This window comes from Dipodomys merriami, unplaced genomic scaffold (genome assembly GCF_024711535.1).
Source record: "Dipodomys merriami isolate MVZ:Mamm:240054 unplaced genomic scaffold, mDipMer1.0.p SCAF_135, whole genome shotgun sequence".
Classification (NCBI taxonomy): domain Eukaryota; kingdom Metazoa; phylum Chordata; class Mammalia; order Rodentia; family Heteromyidae; genus Dipodomys; species Dipodomys merriami.
In genome coordinates, this window is record NW_027202660.1 from 937,653 (window position 1) to 959,120 (window position 21,468).

Consider the following 21,468-nt stretch of genomic DNA (forward strand, 5'->3'; position numbering starts at 1 on the left):
CAGTATCCTATTATGTAATTGTGTATAATTTTATCCTCGAATCATTCAAGTACTGCCCATTTAATCATGACATATATCACATTCCTTTGGTAATCACATGAATAGGAATGAATTTCATAGGATCTCCTGCCATTTGTTGGTGGCAGCCCAGGATTCAAGCTGTGGGCTCCAGCTCCTACCACTTAAACCTGAGGATAGGGAACTCACAGGTCTGTCTAAGATCATCAGCAAAACCAGGCATCAGTGGCTCTCAGCAGTCCTCCTTAAAACTTACAAGGCTGTGAAAGGAAGATCATGGTCAAAGTCACCCTAGGCAGGACAGTCCTTGAGACTCCTGTCCAACTTGTGCCATCAAAGACAGAAGTAAAGCCGTGTGGCTCAAGTGGTACAGAGCTAGCCTTGATCAAAAACAACTCACAGATTGTGCCCTGATCCTGAGTTCAAGGTCTGGGAACAAACAGACATACACAACAATCTGTGCAGCCATCCGGCTAAAGTGGGTCACTCTCTTGTCCCCAACTGGATTGGACAGAGTTCCCTGGGAAAGGGGCTGCCCTCATTTTGACTCCACCCATTCTGCCTGCATCAGAAGATTCCAGCCACACCTCTATTGTTTCATGGTTCTTTCTGACCAATGGGATACAAGAATGGTGGCCACACCCACATTCCTTGCTGCCCAGTAGCACCTTGATTCTCTGTTTGTTGACACCACTACCTCCCCTCCGACCCTGACCTCGCCTCCCCTGTGCCCCACAGTCTGGCCCACGCCCTGCCACAAATGTGCCCCAGGGGTGGGGGTGGGGGTTGGCCCGAGGTTGCCACCCCCATCTCCAGCGACTAGTGTCCAGGATACGGGGAGATGCAGGTTGGGTGAGGAGTGGGCGCCAAAGATCCCCTGGCCTGGAGCAGTGGGAGCCACACAGCAGCACATCTGCGCCCTTCCACTCCCTGGTGGGAGCCCAGTGGCTTTAGTCAGAGGTGGGGAGCAGCATGTCTACACCTGCCTTCTGGGTTTTTTTCCTTTTTTTCTTGGGATGGGAGGTGTTGGATGCAGAAGATAGACACCCTTGCTGTGTGAGCCCTTGTCTTCTGTGCTCAGTCAAACTTTCACCTGAAGACAGAGAGACAGAGAGAGAGAGAGAGAGAGAGAGAGAGAGAGACAGAGACAGAGACAGAGACAGAGACAGAGACAGAGACAGAGACAGAGACAGAGAGACAGAGACAGAGAGACAGAGACAGAGAGACAGAGACAGAGACAGAGAGATAATCTTTTTCCTTGTACAGCCTGACTGTGCTCAGGTGAGTGATCCATTGGCAAATTGCAGGTACTGCATGCAGGAGTCTTCTGTCACCTGTCTGGATGTGTGTGTGTGTGTGTGTGTGTGTGTGTGTGTGTGTGTGTGTGTGTGTGTGTGTGTGTGTGTAGAATTGGGTTGTAACAAGGAGGCCGAATGCTTTGGTAACTTCTACCTGTTATCTTTGGGGCATGTATGGGCTTCACAGCTGAGGTCTGGGGGCCTGGAAGGGTGAGAGGCTTGAAGGGGACACAGCACAGTTAAATTACAAGAACAAGGGAACTGTGTACAATGGAGCTGTGTACTCCCTTGGGCCTGGTTGGTGGCAGTGGGAGCTTGGGAGGATCTGGGAGTGTGGCCTGCAGGGGGTGGCTTCCCAGGAGGACAGAGAGCATGGCCAACTCTTAGTAAGGATATGAGTTCTGCTAGTATGGAGCGCAACAGCATAGGTCAGTCTCTGGGTCTTCTCATAATGATGTCTGATGGGCAAGGCCAACCCTATTTTAAATCTTGAGCTGTGATCTTCAGATCTCAGCATCCTGAGTACCTAGTATTATAGGCATGAGCCTCTGGCACTGGGACTCTGGTTCTTTTTGGTATATTAGGGTTTGACCTCATAGCCTTAGGCTTGCCAGTCAAGTCTTCTACCATGCGAGTCAAGCTTTTCTGTCTTGGGCATTTCTGAGATGGAGAATTAATATATGCTCATTCTGGGCTGGATCATGCTCCTCCGATCTGTGACAGGCCTGAGCCACGAGGCCTGTTCTTCTGTAGTTGGGATGGTAGATATGTAGCGACATGCTCAGTCATTGGTTTAGATGGATTGTTCCAAACTCAGTCCACGGCAGCCAATTCTTGACCAGAGGTGAATCTCTGGGTTGGGCCTCAACCATTGGACTTCAATCTCTTCATGGGACAGTTGTGAGGAAACAAGGGATTGATACAGAGGGATCTCTGGAGCAGGGACAGGCACAGAGGGAGGGGCCATCTGATACTGTTCTTGGCAATTCTGTGAGCATATGATAGGAAAATACCCGGAAAGATCTCAAATGGTGTGTGTTATTAACAGTGCAACAGTTATGGGATTATGAAACAAAACATGGCTCTCTTTCTTTATTACTCTATCCCCATGAGTAACGGGATCACTCACTTTGTTCAGTTTTGAAGCTGGGGAAACTGAGGCATAGAGAAGCCGGGTGACCTACTAATGACTCCCAGCTGACAGGAAGCTCAGCCTGACTTCTCTGCCATACTCCCTAGGACAATGGGTGCTATTCAGTCCACTTCTTGTGGTGGGAAGTCCACTTCTTTTCAGTCATGAGACTTGAACTTTGGGCCTAGGGCAGCTCCCTGAGCTCCTCAGCTCAAAGCTAGCACTCTACCACTTGAGTCACAGCACCACTTCCAGTTTTTTGGTGGTTCTTTGGAGATAAGAGTCTCACAGGTGTTCCTGCCCAGGCTGGCTATAAACCACATTCTTCATATCTCAGCTTCCATTGTACATAGGATTATAGGCCTGAGCCACCAGCACCTGGCTTAAGTGTAATTTTGACCTTCTTTCTTTCACTTTCTCTCTCAGGAACTGATTCAATGGGTGCTGGAGGAGGTGGTCCAGCAAGCCCATGTGGCTGGAACCAAGGTGGTCCTCTCATTCTCGAGGTAGGCTGTGGGTCAGGAGCTGTCTCGCTCAGTCTGTTGTACCAGCTCCATGAGGTAAGTCCCTCTGTGCCCTGGCTACACTGTGACAGTTATCCATTGTCCATCTAGCCTTACTGGACTCAAGTACTGTGTTCAATGCTCTTTTCTAGCAAAAATTCCTGGCTATAATTATGATACAGAGTTATAGAATGAAAATGTAATGCCATCTTAAGAAAGTCATTTAGGGTTCTGGGAATGTGGCTTCATGGTATGGTGATTGCCTAGCATGCATAAAACCCTGGGTTCAATTCCTCAGTACCACATAAATTGAAAAGGAAACACTGGAAGTGGTCCTGTGCCTCAAGTGGTGGAGGGTTAGCCTTGAGGGAAAAAAAACGCTGAAGAATAATTCCCAAGCACCGAGTTTCAGCCCCAGGACTGCCAAAACAACAGCAACAACAACAATGAACATTTAGTTAGTAAATGCGAAATAAAGAACCCATACTTGGAATATATAATTGCTCCTTCCATACTGATACCTGACAATAGTTCCTAATACATGTACTTTACCTATGTAAGGATACTGTGTTGAAAAAAATGTTTTGTTCATTGGGTCATACCAATTAATGCTAGGAATGTGCTTAGATGTCAGGTGAAGATTAATTCTGGAAATTCAAATATTCCAGGCTTTTTAGTGGGGTCACTGCTAATCACAATGAGAAGGATAGTGTAAGTGAGATTCAGAAACTATTTTGGCCAGTCATCTTACAAAACAGGCAGAGGCTAATTAACAGTTGTGACAGAAGAGAAGGAATAACGCCAGATGGAAAGAATAAATGATAGTAACTAAGGTATAGTAGAAACCGTTCTAGGGAACCATTTTTGCTTATTAAAGAACTAGTTATCAACTAGGCTTATTCCTCATTGCCTTTGGCATTCAAAATCTCCTAGGCTAGTTCTTAATCTCTGTGTGATGAATGTATCTCCTTCTATGCTGATCTTTCATACCTGATCTCCTTTGCTTTCTAAAAATCTGTCTTGCTGTATTTATCTATGAACATTTCCTAATATTAAATACACCTACAAAGATGAAAGAGGATGCTAATGTAAGAGTCCCATAGCTCATGAGTCATTTATGTAACCAAATGGAAAAGGAGGACATATTTATTGCTACCTTAATTATTCTGAAAAGCTGCAATGTCACATCATATGGTTCATATTTCCAGTCTTTGTCTACATAGTGACATTAAGTGCACATAAATGCAATTATGAGTGGGGTGCTGGTGGCTCATGCCTGTAATCCTAGCTACTCAGGATGTTGAGTCCAGAGGATTGTGGTTCAAAGCCAGCCTGGTCAGGAAAGTCCATGAAACCCTTATCTTCAATTAACCCCAGAAACCCGGAAGTTGTGCTGTAGCTAAAGTGGTAGAGTGCTCAAGTTGTGCTGAAGAGCTGAGAGACAGTGCCCAGGATTAAGGTTCAATCCCCACAACCAACAAAAAAGTGCAAATATAGGTTTAAGTTTCCCCCAAAGGAATGATGAAATCAATAGTAATCTTCCCAAATGATTTAGTAGTGCACCTACTTTTACTGAGTTATTTGTTATGGCTTCTTTGCTAAACATATTCTCTTCTTTAAAAATTGTCAAATATTAGCTTTATAATAAACTTCATCTAATATTTCTAGGTTCAAAAGAGAAGTCCATAGAGTTGATGTCACTTAGCTTTCTTAGTGTCTTAGTTCAAAGCCAACCCAGGCAAGAGAGTCTGTCAAACACTTATCTGTAATTAAACACCAAAAAAGCCAGAAGTGGAGTTTTGGCTCAAGCAGTGGAGTACTAGGTTTGGGCCAGGTAGGAAAGAAAGACAACTGTTCAGGGACAGGGGCCAGTCTCTAAGTTCAAGCCCCAGAACCAGCACAAACTAAACAAACAAGCAAACCAAACAAACCCTGGGTATTTCTTTGGGACTCTCCTTAAAATAGTGGTGGTCTGAGAAGAGGCTGCTTTTGCTGATCATACTCACTGGATCCTGCTTTTTTGGAATTCTTATTGCTATGGAAAACTCAAGACCAGACTAAAGGAATTGAAAACTGATTCCTGCAACAAGAGAATCATCTCAGGAGTGAAACATCCATCCATAAGACACTTTAAAACCTCCATGTCTTTGCTTCTTTGCAGTAGAACACTTTTAAAACAAAGTTATTTCCTTTTGTTCTATGCCTGCCTTCAAATAGCATATTGTTTCCTTTTGCAAAACTCTCAACCAGAAGTTTACAGACAAGTTTTATATGAGTAAAGGACACACTCAAAAAAGTCAAGGACAGAATTTCCTTCCAGCCTTGGATTCTTTTCTTGTACAGTACAAAGGAAAGCAATAGTAAACTTGAACTTTGTCATTTCTCTGGTTAAATTCCTCTCCTGGGATCAGTTTCCACATCCAGTAACAGTTACTTCCACTTACTTCCAGTAACAATTTATGGTGCTGCTCCAGAAATAATTGAATGTTTTCTGGCTTCATTGAAATAGCACAAAGACACTTTTGGACATGAGGTAACACGTGTTTCAGAGACAACTTAGTAAAGACAAATGCAATTTAAATTGCTTATAAATACATTATCCATGAGAATATTTTGTTCAAACTTTTCATGTGCTCTGTAAATTAAGGTGAATTTTAAATGGTAAGAAGGTTCTCAGATAATTTTTTGTGAGTCTATATGCTGTGCATTAATTTCCCAACTGTACATGAGTTAACCATAAAAGAAACAATAGCAATTATAGGAGAAAAAGAAGTTCTGTGTTTATGTATAAGTGTTCAATACAATATACAAGACTCTACAAATAAAAAATTGAAACAATAAAGCCAAGTCCCATATGTAGATTTATGGGAGTGATATAGAGAAAGCATTACCCCTAAGTGGAACGTGAAGCATGAGGCCACTCCCTTTCTAAATCACGCTTGCTAATCATGTAAATGTGCAAAAAGGAGAATGGAAAAATGATTCTTTTTCCAATGCAAGTCACATATGTGAGAACAGACTTAACTGGAAAAAAAGAGTCTATCTTGAGGGAACAGGAATTATACTAGCAATGAACCTGGTGGCTAAGATCACATTTCTTGTTCTTTCCTTTTCTTATATTCCTTTTTATTGTTGTTTTTCGTGGCACTTGAAATATGGAACTGGGCACTGTCCCTCTGAAACGCAGCTCAAGGCTAGTGCTCTTCCACTTGAGCTGCAGTGCTGCTTCCAGTTTTCTGGTAATTATTGGAGAAAAAGAGTCTCCAGGACTTTCCTACCCGTGCTGACATTAAAACCCAATCCTCAGATTTCACAACAACTTGGTTTATGATCACATTTCTAACAGTGTACACTCAGGATATGTATTGTATATGTTCATCTAACTTTATATGAATTCTTGAGTTAAAAATCTGGGCTACAGTTAGACTTTACACTCACAAAAGTGTTTGAAGTTTAAAAGTTGATACTCTTAGAAAATTAAAACCTAAGAATGTAAAGGAGTCTGGGAGGTTCAATTTGCATCCAGCTTGGACAGTATAGGCTTTGAGACACTACCTATAATTAACCAGCCAAAGCTGGGATACCAGTCACGAGCAAGATTGCTGAATTACAGCTTTAAGTTTTTGCATACATATATACATACAAACATACACATGCACACAGAGGCACTTATAGGTGCACACAAAAATACACAAATGAAACAACTCTCAGAATATGTAGAAAAGTTAGAAAACAATAGAAAATTGGTCCTGAGTAAGACTAGAATCAAGTGATAATTTTTAATATTAGAAAGCCCTCAAGTGAACTTTCCCCCAGAAGTTGAGAATATTACATAGGTAGGGACCAGAGATAGTAAGAGAGTCAAGCAATCATTCTTAACGGGATAGGATACATAGTGGAATGAATCAGGGAAGCCTGCAGGTGCATCAAAAAATGTTCATATCCTGTGTCAAATGTTAAAACACCTTTGAAAATAGTACATAAACAGTCTGAGCAGTCAGTCTAGTGGATAAAATCATAGGAGAAGTTCAGAATTTCTACTCTGTTTCTAGATTAAATAAACAAACTATGCCAGGGCAATGTGATACAAGCCTGGAATTCTAGCACTCAGACAAGAGATAAGAGAGTGGAATTACATAATGATCCCTTCCCTGGACCAGATAGAATAATTTTGTCTCAGTAAAACTAACCAAACAACAAGAAAGGAATACACAGTTAGAAGTTTGGCCTAATTTTTCATTATGTTTTGAGAAGTCAAGTTTCCTATTGAATGCACCTCATATATATCCTCACTTGTGTTTTAAATGCTCTCATCATTACAGAACATTCGTAGATGCAAAAGAGCTCATAATTCCCATCCCTCATTCTGTTGGATTCCAAATAAATGTTGAAGGATTACAAAAGCTTAAGACTGGAGAAATAGCAAAGTTCGTCTAATGTAGGATTTTGTAGACCTTGTTAAATTAGAATTTAGATTTAAAATATATTTTTTGGATTTGTTTGTAATTTCATATTCTAAAGGATACTACAAAATTCTTTCAAAGTAGAGGGATTAATTGAAAAATTCACAAATAATTCTGGCATTCTATTTGCCTAGATATTCTTTCACGACAGTTATAATTAGAACATAGTTAATAGATAATTCGCAGAGTTCATGTATACCATGTTAATATGAATAATCTAGACAGAGTTGCCAAAAATGGATGACATTAATTTATACATTGAGAACAACCAATTTTTAAAGGTTTGGTTTAATATGGTATGAAGAGAGTAATTGTGTGACATCTTCTTTCTTCTACCTATATGTACCACAGGAAGCCATTTCCTTATTTACGTGCCTTTGTATACATGGAGAGAAATGCTAGCTTTGGGGGTTTTTTTTCAGTTTTTTTTATTGGTTCATCCTAGAACTTGAACTCTTGGCATGGACAGGGTCTCTGATCCTGTTTATGCTCAAGGCTCAAGCCCTACCACTTCAACCTCAGTGCCACTTGGGTCTGGCTTTTGCAGAGAAGTTTTTTGGAGATAAGATTCTAAGAAACCTTTCTGCCTGGGTGGGCTTTGAATCATAATTTTCCTATCTTAGCATACTGAATATCTATTATAGTTAAAAAAGTCTAAATATAAATAATATTTGCAAGTGTTCTGATCTCAAGAATACCAGTGGAGGAAAAATGATGCAGCTCTGTTTATTGTGGTGTTCTTTTCAGAACAAGGAGGGTGTCACATTAGCAGAGGTGTAGTATTTTTTCAAAATAGAGATAAAGTATTCATAATGTGAATTAAGGAATTTTAAGGTATCCCTTACAAGTTGGAAACTGTTGGGCTAGGATGACTTTATGGCATAAATCTTGGGATTGATGGTCATAGACATAATAGCTTACTCTTATAAACAATTGCTTACTCTTGAAGAATTAATTATTACACATGCTTCACAGTTTTATCCTCTACAAGAATGTAGCTATTTTTCTGTTTACTTCTCAATCTGGACACCCCATTGGAAACTGCATCTATTGCAGAATTAATTAACATGCAAACAGGTACTGTTTTGAATCTCTTAGGAATGTTGAGAATTTAAAAATGAGTAGTAGTTAGTCATAGTAATTTTGAAGAACACATATATTCTGTCCTCTTAAAAACTTACTTACTTTTAAAATTATGGGTTTCCATAGTATTAAACTGGGTCCTGTCGTGGGGCCTGAATTCTGGGCCTGGGCGCTGTCCCTCAGCTCTTCAGCTCAAGGCTAGCGCTCTACCACTTGAACTTCTGGCTTTTTTTCTTTTTGCTTATGTGGTGCTGAGAAATCAAACCCAGGGCCTCAGGCATGCAAGGCAAGCGCTCTACCACTGAGCCATCTTCCCAGACCCTGTTTTCTGTTTTAGAATGAGAAAGTACTAAATTTATTCTTTTTTGAAAAATTTGGCAAGTATATTGTGAAAATAGTGTCTAGTTGGATAACATTCAAGTTGATGAACCTCTGATAAATAAGGGGTAATTAATTCAAATTAGAAGCCAAATATTATTGATTTTTAAAATGTTACTACATAAAGAATAATATTTACTGTGCCAATACAGTAAAATTACATTTTACACAGCTTATTTTTTCAATTTTATTATCAAATTGATGTACAGTGACTTTACACTAATTGTAAGGTAGTGAATAAAAAATATTTCAAACTTGTTACCCCTCCCTCATTTTTCTCACAGTTTTCCTTCACCCCTTCACCCCTCACAAGTTGTAAAGTACATTTCTAACATATTGTCTTGTGAGTATTGCTATTGCATTGGTTTGCCTTTTGTCCTTTGTCTCACCATTGTCTCACCATACAGCAGGGATAAACCATAGGGGAAAACCCCAAAGAAAACAGAAATCACATAGTTCATCAAAAACAACATCCACAAATGAAAAAAAAATCTGGTTCCATATCTTCGAATTCATTTTGCTTAGCATCAGCTAATATGGTTACATATATGCAAAACAAAGCCACTGGAAAATAATAGCTGCATGGATACTATACCATGAAAGCAGCATGTTAACATTTTGATGGTAAAGGTGGAATTAGGATTGGTGAATTTGTGGTTCTGATAAAGGATTTTCAACAGTTTTAAATTTATGACAGGTAAAATTCAATAGTTCAAAATTTTTAATAACTTAGCCTATTAAGAAAATTTAAAATTGCCTGGAAGAATAGGCTCTCATGCAAAGAAATCCAAGGAGACTTAGTAGAGAGGGAGCAATATGGATGAAGATGGCTCTTTTTCAAACTAAACAAACAAACCTCAGAAACCTTGCTGTAATTCCTGTAGGTTCCCTTGGAATTGTCCTTACCCAGGAACTATATTCTCACTGTTTGAAAGAAGGTTATATTGGAATTTAAATTAAAAGTTCTTTAAAAAATAAGGCATCAAAATTTGTGAATGTACCTTCAATTACCAAATAGTAATTCTCTGAAAAAGATAATTTGAGTCAAAATATTTAGGGAGAAAGTGCCCTCCACAATGAAAGAAGGTGTTGGGATTACACATTTCTGTTTGTAACACTTTCCACAATGTCTTTGGACGTGAAGCAGTGAAACACAGAAAAAAAATTTGATTGGATACTTCAAACCAATGATTTCACATTTCTAAGTGGCTCACAAAAAATAATATTCTTATTAATATGAGGTAGTCTAGACTTCTTTTATTACATATGCCAAAAAGTTCAGAAAAGAATTGAGCAAATGGAAAAATTAATAGTAAAATTTTTCTTAGAAGCCTTAGCTAAGCGTATTGACTTCAGCAGTGAAGGGAGGCCAAAACTTTTTGATGTAAATTGTGTATTTTTACTCCCTAAAGTGATTTTACAGAGCCCATTTGGCTCACTACAATGCAGAACTGATTGAATGAAGACATGAAAATACATTCCACATCCAAATGAGGCAACTTGAAGAGTTTTAAAAGAGAAATAATGAAGATGTAGCAGTGGTGGAGCCCGTATGGTCCTTCAGCTTCACTAGACTGGAAGCCAAGAAGCTGTGATTAATTGGAACTCTGGCAAGAGCTAAGAGTAGGATATAGAAGTAGGACATAGAAGCATTTTCCTTTTGTAACAGACACTTTCTTCCAAGGTATGGGTGATTTAACTCTATTCTCCTCCATACATCTTGGTGAACAAATGAAGACCAAGAGAAAAATAATCTATTAAAATAATTTTGCATAGAATAACTTCACTGTTCCTGATATGGTATCTAAGGAGAATCTTAAGAGAGAAGATTAAAAAGTGCAGTATTTTGTGGTTTCCTCTAAGCATCTTCTTAGCAAAATATATCTTTGAGGTTAGACAATTCTGATTGAACCAACAAGTGATGGAGTACTTATTTTGTGGGCACTTTAGACACAAGAAGTCTTTCAAGGTAAAAGAAAAAAATATATAGCCAAATATTTGTGATCACAGCATCTTGGACTGTTTTCTGGATACAAAGTTTTACATTAGATTTCTACTTATTAACATAGATGTTGTTTCATGGCAACCAAATACAAGAGGGGAGTTTTATGGACTCGCTTGGCCAATTAAACAGCATGAAAGAAGTAAATGGCAAATAATATTTAATGAAATTACTTTGACCAATTACTTTGCCAGAAGAAAGAAGGAAAAATATAATTCAAAATCAATTGACTTAAAAGTATGAAGAAAGAGTAGGGAAGAGAGATTAGAGAAAATATAGAGGATCTTTTCTCTCCAGTGGAGTAATGCGTTCTTGATCTTGTTTCTTCCATTCTACCTCACAAGCTACCAAGTGTTTCTCAGGACTGGATTATCCAGATCAGACAGAAATCTCGTAGAAGTAAGATACTGTATGCAGCAGTTATAGGTGATTTATAACCTTAGACAATCTATTTAATTCTGTTGAAAATTCTCCCCTATCCCAAACTTCCCTCTTTGAACAGCTTTGTTTGCTTTTCCCGACTGCCATTCATTAACTGATTAAAATTTTGAGTGGTCATATACATACTCTCTAGAGATTGCTGTTTGGTTGTGAGTTTTGTGTGTTTTTGTTTCTAGATGTGTTTTTAACTGAATTTTAAAAGTTTGTGCAATTGTGTTACAATTAAATATATCCATCTAATTGTCCAATGCTCCTAGATCAGAGTCACTCCTTCTATCATTCTCAACCAACCCTTTCTCCAAGATTTATTTCCAATTTACCACTTCCTTCATCACATGTGTACATTCAGTATTCTAGCTGTATTTGCTCCTTGTTCATTTTTCATTCATTTTATGTCTTTACTATAATTCCTCTTTGGTTTCAACTTCTGATATTCATTCTGTTAAACTGTCTATTAATACTTTGAAAGGTTTATATACATTCCATGGAGTTTCAATCCTGCATATTCTTGAAATGATGTCAGCTTATATTTCCATAATTCATTCATCTGCAGCAACAATTTGCAAGACTGGAGACGGGAAGCACCTAAACATGATTTTTTCTCAACCGTTTGAAAGATTAATCTTTAGTCAAAAAGAAAGTTAAAAAATGGCTTAGAATGTATTCCTAACTATGCATTTTTATAAATGGCTTTGTAAAATCGTGTGATTCTTTTATTTTACATGGAATAATATTTTCTACTACCTATAAGTTTTGGAAAAAGAACATTTTAATTTATTCCTAGATAGGAATATGATAGAAATAGAAGACAGATATTATATTTGTCATATCTCTGATTAGTACCCATATTCAAGACTTAAAGTCATATTTCTTACTATGTTAGACAGAGGGAAAACATAAAATAACATATGATGAGGCAACTATTTGTGATTGTTTAAAATGTACCTAATTAAATGATGAAATTTATTAGCTAAGTTTGGGTTTGAAATTTAGGAGGCTGACATATTAAACACATTTCTGAAAGGCCCATACTGAAAAACACAAATTGTGGGTGGTACTATTCTACACTTTATTGAATGGTTGAACATGTTTGGCATTAGTGCTGTGTAAATAATTCAACTCTATTGTAACTTGCTCCCTACACTTGAAAAACTTGTAATGTCACTAAGTATCATCAACATGTCAAATGTTATTTTGGCATAAGTGATTTTTTTTAATTTAATTTAATTTTATTTGTGAACATACTGTACAGAAGGGTTACAATTACATGGGCAGGATAATGCGTACATGTCTTACCAAGCATTGCAGCCTCCTCCTTTGATTTACCCTTTACATCCCTTCCCAGCCTCCCCCCTCCCCCCCCAATCCCAATCCTTCTCCTCCCCCCCTTACCCCCCCCCCCGCACCGACGTTGTAAGGCTCGTTTTGGACATGACAACTTGTAATTCTCATTGTTGCAAGAGGTCCACCTGTATCCTTAAACACTGGTTTTTCTCCATCTCCTCCACAAGTTATACTGACATCAAACATAGTGAAAGCAGGGGTTATACTGTGGGGGAGGGACATACAAAGCAACAAAGAGATAATCTTATAAATGCGTTAGAAACACATGCATGAAAAAAAACATTAAAATACATATCTAAGGGTTCATTTTCCTGACCTCACATTATCTGACCTTTTCCGCTTGACTCATACATATACTAGATATTGCAAATAAGGGAAACCATGAGACCTATGTTTCTTTGGGCCTGGCTTCCTTCACTTAATATAATTTTTTCCAAGTTTTTCCATTTCCTAACAAATGGGGCAATGTCATTCTTTCTGATGGAGGCATAGAATTCCATTCTGTATATATACCACATTTTCTTGATCCATTCATCTACTGAGGGACATTTGGGTCGTTTCCATATCTTAGCTATGGTAAATAATGCTGCAATAAACATTGTTGTGCTGGTAGCTTTAGTGTTGTCTTGTTTGTAAACATTTGGGTAAATGCCCAAAAGTGGGATTGCTGGTTCATAGGGGAGATCTATGTGAAGTCTTTTGAGGAACCTCCATACTGCTTTCCAAAGTGGTTGAACAAGTTTACATTCCCACCAACAATGAAGTAAGGGCGAAATGGTTTTTTAAAGTTTATTTGAAAAGGAATATACTTTCAGGAGATTAAATGTAGATTATCCTTGGTTTGAGAGTGACATTTTTATACCACAGAACCATGTTGTACTGAACTCCCAGAGTTTTGAAGCACTCCTTAGTGCTTCAAATGTTTTTCTGAATTACATTTGACCTCTAAATCAAGTTTTCGGGCTTTGTTAGACCAATTATAGATCTATCCTTCTAGGAACTATTTTTTTGGCCCACTTATGTTGGAATAAAATCTTTCGTTAATCATAGGTGAGGGATATTAAAAATAATCTTATGACAATTTGTGAACTTTTTCACTCATATGGGCTGGTCATCTGTAAGTTGAATGTTTGAATTACAGTACTTTCTCTCAAATTTTGTGATCTCATCCTTCATTTTAAGTTGCCTTGCATTTCACAATTGCTTACTGCTAATTCCTGCATCTCAAGGAATTGGGGCCCTGAAATATAGGAAATGCGAAATTGAGATTGGTCTTCAATTACTTTGTGTTGATATATTGCATGGGCCTTGGTGAAAAGTCTTGCCCCTGTTATCTGATGATGCAGGTAAATGGGCCTTGGGATCCTAGGACCCATGGGTACTGCAGAAGAATAATATTTTTTAGACATCTTAGCAAAATTTGGGCATAATCAGTAAGAATGCTTCAGAAATATGGACAAAAACAGTTTGGAACAAGCGAGTTAAAGCAATAAACAGAGCAGCAGAGTAAAATCCATTACAGATTAGAGGAAAACATTGTTTTATTATCATGTGGATTCAGAAGACCAAGAAGGGTTATAATGTATCACAAGTTTATACTAAAAAGATTGCATTGATATGTTTTCTAGTCTAATACATATTTGAAACCTAAATATTTATATTCCAATTCTGTTTATTGAAGTAAATAAATATCAATTTATTTGTCAAATTATCAACTAATTCTAGTAAGTTTCATTGTGTGAAATATAAAATCAGCACATATAACTATATATAATATGATTAAAAGACACACATTTTGTATTGTTCTGTTGTAGTTACTGTATCAAAGGCAACTCTGTTTTAAAGTATGATTCCATTATCTCTACTTCTGTGTTTGATAGAGTTAGATCTAAAGCTTTATCATTTGTAGATTTACAGCATGGAGGCAAGAGGAAACACTGTGATTAAAACATTATCAATTTAATGCCTAATAACGAGGAGAAACATATGCACTTCTCCTGCAACTATGAAAATATTTGGTGATAAAAAGGCAGGAGTGTAAGTTCCTGCCAGGAACTTACAGACAGGCCAGGACATTAAGTAATCATGCATACGAACAATTTTTTCACTTCTTGGCTTTAGCTACTTTTAAATGGAAGGTAAAATAAACAATTATATTTTGATAAAATACCTTCTCGTCTGAACAGTTCTGTTTGAACTGTTCATCTCTCTATGATCCCTTGTAACCAAGATTAGTTTTGTTCTAGTAAGAAAATCTTTGCTGTCAGGGTAAGGTATTCTGGTTGGTCTGTTCCCACATGGAAGAAGGGTAAAGGCTCAGGTAGACATTTGTTCCAGTAACACCTCATTTGGGAAAATGTCAGCTGAAGAAGTTTAGAAGTAGCGCTTAAGCAACGCTTAGTTTGAATCCATTAGGTCCACAAAGCTGGATAAATAAGTACTTGAAAAAGCCATCACCTTTGGACCTAACTATAAATAATAGAGAGTATGATCAAATTCCAAATAAAAAGACTTAAGATATTCATTGGCAAAAAAAGTTTGCAAATGTGAGCAATCGACTGATCAATATAATTTTTCCCAATATTCACAGAATTTTAGGGAAATAAGATCGATAGCATTGTTAGGAACAATAAGGTTTCCTTGTTACAAGTAGGCACCCATAGATATAAGCCTGTATAAAGATTGCAGCATTAACTATTAAATTTAGAGGATACTACATGCTTCAGCAGCACGTATACTCAAATTACAATACAGAGATTAACATGGCACTTGCACAAGGTTAATATGAAAATTTGAGAAATATTCCATATTTTTCATTCTTCAGATGCAAGAAATGAAAAAAGTGATTAAAAAGTTGATTACAAAATTAAAAGTGTAACAATACACGTAATTCATATAATTAAATTTAGTTTGACATCAGTGTATTAAATCACCTCAGAAAGGCGTTTACATAGCATAAACTTTACAAAACTTTTCAAATTAGACAACATTGTCATTTTATCCCAAAGAAAAATAATATTAAGACCTAGAAAAAAAGGAATCAAACTGTTTCTATATCGAATACAATCGGAAAGGACACATTAATGAACGTATATATTATAAAATAATATAGAATTCAATGCATATCTAGGAGAAAATAAATTATGAACATTATGCAAACATAGAATATAGAATATTTTAAAATATACTTTTTCAGAGAAGCACCAGAACTATTTTAGTTTCTTTACTACTCATTTCAACAGGTAAATTAAAATTATTTCTTATTAAAAAATCACAAACTCTGAAGAAATTATTATACATGTTTACAAAATCTATTGAATACATTTTTCCATCCAAGGCAGGCAATTCACTTGGAAGAATTCCGCAGAATCCATGAATTTTTACAGTAAAATATTGGTGCTGCCAGGCACTGGTGGTTCATGCCTATAATCCTAGCTAAACAGGAGACTGAGATCTGAGGATCATGGTTCAAAGCCAGCCTGGGAAGGAAAGTCTGTGGTACTCTTATCTCAAATAAACCACTAGAAAACTGGAAGTGGAGCTGTGTCTCAAGTGGTAGAGGGCTCACCTTGAGCTGAAGATCACAGGGATAGCTCCAGGCCCAGAGTTCAAGCCCCATGACCGACCAAAAAAAAAAGATATTGTTCTTATTTGGATTGTGAAAATATTTTGTAGGGACACAAAAGATGAACTTGCATTTTTGAAATTTAAGAAACTTAACCTGACCATTAGGACTTCAGTGAACAATTTGTACAGCCTTTTACAACTTCTTAGAGGTAGTGATACATACTTATGCTTTTGGCAATGTCAAATAGAGTTTCTTCTATGTTGTTCTTCAGGCCTGGATTTATATAATGGTTCAACAGAAGGCGATCCAGCGTATCTTTGCTATCTCAATTCTCAACAGTAAGATATAAGGGTGTCAAGAGTCCTTTAGTTTGGGGAAGTGTTACTGTGGCTCAAGCGGTAGAGCACTCTCCTTGAGCTGAAGAGCACAGGGACAGCACCCAAGCCCAGAGCTCAAGCCCCATGACCGACCAAAAAAAAAAAAAAGCCACAACAACAACAAAAATCAAACAAACAAAAATATTTGGGCTGGGAAAGTGGCTCAGTGGTAGAGCGCTGGCCTTGCATACATGAGGCCCAAGGTTCGATTCTTCAGCACCACATAAGCAGAAAAAAAAGCAGGAAGTGGTGCTGTGGATCAAGTGGTAGAGTGCTAGCCTTGAGCTGAAGAGAAGAGGGACAGAGTCTAGGCCCAGAGTTCAGGCCCCACGACCAGACCAAAAAAAATTTTTTTTAAAAAGTCCGTGAGTTTGGCCATTGGTATCTGTATCATGATGAAGTAAGAAAGAAGCGTCTCTGGTATTATTCCACGTGTATGCACTGTTCAGGGGTGTCCAGTCATCTACAGTTATTGCATGTGCCGCTTGAGACACCAACTCACTGACAATGTCTAAGTGTCCACCGTAGGCTTCTTGAAGAGGGATATACTGATCATCATCCCTACTATTCACATAAGTGGCCTTTTGAGAAAGAAGTCTCCGCACTGTAGTAAGCTGAATATTTTCGACAGCCCATTGAAGAAATATGGTTGGATGCTTCTCCAATGTTTTTTTCTTGCAAGTGATAACATTCCTTACTTTTTCATCTTGTTCCCCATATTCCTAAGAATTGCCTAACCAGAGACTTTGAGTGCCAGTGGGAATGAGATGTCCATGTATTTCCCTAATAGTTCACATTGGTTGAACTGGTCAGAAATATCTGGTGAATTTTCTGCAACTGTTTATTCACCATGATTTATTTTCTCTTTTTCCAATTTTACTATTCGAAATTATTCTAACTGGAGAGTAGGGAATTGATGGAGAGCAGAGGAAAGATATTCCTCCATATTCAAATGTACACACTGAAAATGAGGACAAGTGATGTCTTCATGTGCAGCTTATTCTAGGCATGAGAAAATAGGAAATAATGCCTTCCATATAAATGATTGGGGAAATGGCAGAGCAAAAAGTGAAATGATACAACCAAAAATATAAAAGCAAAATAAATTAGGATAATTATGGAGCAATCGTGTTATATATGAGAACCATGAAAGGGAGAGAGAAAGAAAGAGAAAGATGTGTAATGACGTAGCTAGCCACATAATCCATGCCTCTGATCAATTTGTAGAGCAAACAAAATTTTATTTTTTAAAAGAGATGGAAATCGAATTTATGTATTTACTTGAAGTTAGTAAATACATTTTAGTAGCCTACGTAAAGAGACATAACTTTACCAAACTACAGACAGTAAAATAAATCCTTGATAGTTCTAGTAACAGATCTGACTGAAATCAGTTGAATCATACTTTTCTTGTACAATGAAGGAATAAGAGGGTAGTAAAGCATCTAGAGAAGGCAGGGAGATTGTATCTGTGACAAAACTTTGTGGAAATTGGTATTGAGGATTTCTTACTGGTGATCCACTTGCACTGGAAGCATGATTCTGAAGTATTGCTTGCCGATTCTGAACTATTGATTTGATTATTATATTCTCCAAGAAGAAAATGAGAATTGATAGTGAAGGACTACTAATACATTTTGACCTTCTCACTAAGCACTTTCAATCATCAAAATCACATGAAGACAATAGACAGGCCTACTTTTTAGATGAAAGCAAGTGTCTTATAAAAACAAGGAATGTATGTAGTCATGCAAAGGACTTCTATTTTACCAATGCCGCATACATTTTTCTAATGTTGGGTACCAATAAATAATGGATCTATTAGAAAGCTCTTAAGGCTCCTATGTTTAATAGTGAGTTCTCTTACACTATATCATGGTATTTTTTGTGTATGGTTTTAAGAATAAATTTACATTACTAACTTGAATTTCTGACAGGACAGTATCATCACTGTACATCTTGCTTCTATACTCTCATTTTAAAATTACCATCTAAGTATGTGCATTAGATAACTATATAGGAAAAAGTAGAAGCCACACTGATGGCTTATGTCTTTAGTAGTAGTTAATCAGAAAGATGAAATCTGAGCATTGTGGTTTGAAAGCAGACCAAGAAAAAACAGTCCATTAGATTCTGATTTGAATGTAACCAGCAAAACCTAGAAATGGAGCTGTGGTACAAGCAGTAAAATGCTAGTCTTGAGAAAACTGAAACAAAAAATAAATTCTGGGACAAAGCCAGGCCCTGAGTTCAAGCCCTAGTAGTAGCACCAAACAAATAAATTAATTAATAAGGTAATTAATTGATTAAAACTAAATTAAGTGGTCACATGTGGAGAGGCAGGTAAAATGTAACATGCGTGGTAATGGTTTATGTATTATTTTGTAATAAGGCATATTATCATTTGTCCTAATCACTAATATTTTATGTGGACTTTTTTGTACAATAAACCCTGAATTTAGCATGCGTGTATATGTGTGTGTACATGTGCGAACATGTGTGTATGTGTATATGTGTGCGTGTGCTGTTGCAATGTTGCTTGCCAATGTGGACAGGGTGAGGCTGAAAAAAGCTAACTGTGTTGCAATGTTTTTATTTATCAGTGTTCTGTCATGTCATTTCATTGGAACCAGCCTTTGTACATATTATTTGTCTAATAATAACATCATAATCAAAGCATTTACAATATTAAGTTAGAAAAAAGAGACAGCTTTCAGCTCTTATTGTATGTTAGGTAAGAAGATACAGACATAATTAGTTAATAAGTTGTTGCTATAAGATGATTGTCAGTACAAAATACGTATTTGACCTCTTAAATTGGTTATACTTTTAAGATACACTCATAGAGTGATTTGGACCGACTTGACCAAACAGGTATTACTCTCTGATTATTCCTGTGAAACACAAGTTGGATAAACTCTTTCCGGATTTCTGTTGAAAATCACTTTCTTTGCAAGATTATATCTATTCTCACTAAGAGATAATCCAACCCATATTATGTTTGAATATCCCATCTTATTCATTGAAAATAAGTATTGTGGATATGCTTGTTAGATATTCCTTTCAAAAACGAACAAACAAAAAGCAAGTGTTATGTCCATATTGTGGATGCATTTGAAGGTGTTTTGTACATGCACAGATATCTTTACTAATGGCTTTTTTTGTGGGAGAAACTACGGCAACTTTAACAAATAAGGCTTTTTGAATATCTGTTCCAATATACATAACATCTCAGAGCAAGTCTTGCAATTTCTGAAAATCCTTTGAATATTTTAGTATTATTTCAGTTCATTGACTGTAGAGCTAAAATTTCTGAAATATTGTGAAGATCTGAAAAAGTAAGTGGGTATATATGCTTTTTTATGCTTCGTTTTATGAAAACCCAGTTTTTATGAATGTAAATGGAATAGAATAAAAGAATTAAGTGAATTGGGTAAGCTAATTATTAGTATAATTTTGTTTTCTATTAATAGTCCATTGAATGTAGATGATGCAGTTAAATTATTTCCTCTCTATTTCAGTTAGTTTTAGAATCTTTATAGTTATGAGTGAACTTTTAAATAAAGGTCTTTTAAAATAATTAGGATTAACCTTGTGCTTTTCGTTCTACCCCCAAGAAAATGAGTTATTTTTAAGTGTTAATAGTTTATCATTATGATGATCATAGCGAATCATTATCATTATCATAGGGACTTAAAAATGCAGTAGTATTGATGTCTTTTTAAACCAAATGTATTCACAAGTTGGAGAGTCTTTAATTCATAATTAGGTCTTGGTGTCAATGATTTTTAACCTCTCGTTCCTAACATTAATGATAGGTAAGACTGCATTTTTGGGTATATGAAAGGTAAAATATTTATCAGGGGTCAAATGTGATTTTATATCATTCTTTCTTTAATAACATTTTAAAGTAGTACATTTCTCTCAAAATGGTGGGTATAAAAAGCAATCAAAATACTTCAAATGGTAAAAAATTTAGGTGAGCTACAATGTGGAAACGATTGCTCCAAAAGGCCTGTAGTCTGTTTCCATCAGGAATTGGGCAGGTCATTCTTTCAGTAAGACTGTGTTAACCAGAGATGGGGTCCCCAGGCAGTGCAGTGTTGAGTGAAGGCATAAAATATGATTTCTACTATTTTGAGCTAGAAATCAAGAATGTTATAGTTTAGCAGTTCCTTTCACTAGGGAGGTATAAAATGATTATGAACATGGAGTTTTCTTCTTACAGTTACTTTTTGTCTTTTTTTGTTGTTGTTGGTCATGGGGCTTGAACTCTCGGCTGGGGTGCTGTTCCTGCGCTCTTCCACTCAAGGCGAGCGCTCTACCACTTGGACCACAGTGCCACTTCCAGTTTACTAGTGGTTTATTAGAGATAAGAGTCTCACAGTCTGTCCTGCCCAAACTGGCTTTGAACCACAATCCTCAGATCTCAGCCTCCTGAGTAGCTAGCATTATAGGCGTGAGCCACCGGTGTCCGTCTTAGTTACCTATTTTCTAACAAAGATAAAGGAAATATTATTAGAGTGTGCACAATAATTTTGGGAATTTTCCTAGAATTAGTAGACTGAGTGCTGGTATTTAGTTATAAAATAGAATGAGGTTAGTTCATATAGTGGGAATGGAACGCAGGCTAACACTTACCGTGTGTAGAATGTTGTCCTAGTAATTCCAACTCTGAAGACTTAAATATCATCATCTTAGAATTAAAAATAGAAATAGTTTCACTTTATGGGATTATTGTGAGGATTAAATTAGATACCAAAGGTAAAGTACTTGGAAAAACAATCAGAGTTTGATACTTTCTACCTTTTATTTTATCATGTGATATATTCTAATGTTTTTACTGTGATTTTTATATTGT

The 21,468-nt window shown here is 36.8% G+C and overlaps 1 long non-coding RNA gene and 1 pseudogene across 1 annotated transcript in view; both read left to right on the forward strand.

Annotated features, from left to right (window-relative positions):
• The first annotated feature begins 2,924 nt into the window (after positions 1 to 2,924).
• LOC138825144 (uncharacterized) overlaps positions 2,925 to 21,468 on the forward strand; it is a 44,775-nt gene continuing 26,231 nt past the window's right edge. Inside the window, exon 1 of the long non-coding RNA XR_011371354.1 lies at positions 2,925 to 3,008. This is a non-coding gene — a long non-coding RNA (uncharacterized lncRNA). The remainder of the gene's footprint in view (positions 3,009 to 21,468) is intronic.
• LOC138825147 (U6 spliceosomal RNA) lies at positions 15,380 to 15,476 on the forward strand (annotated as a pseudogene).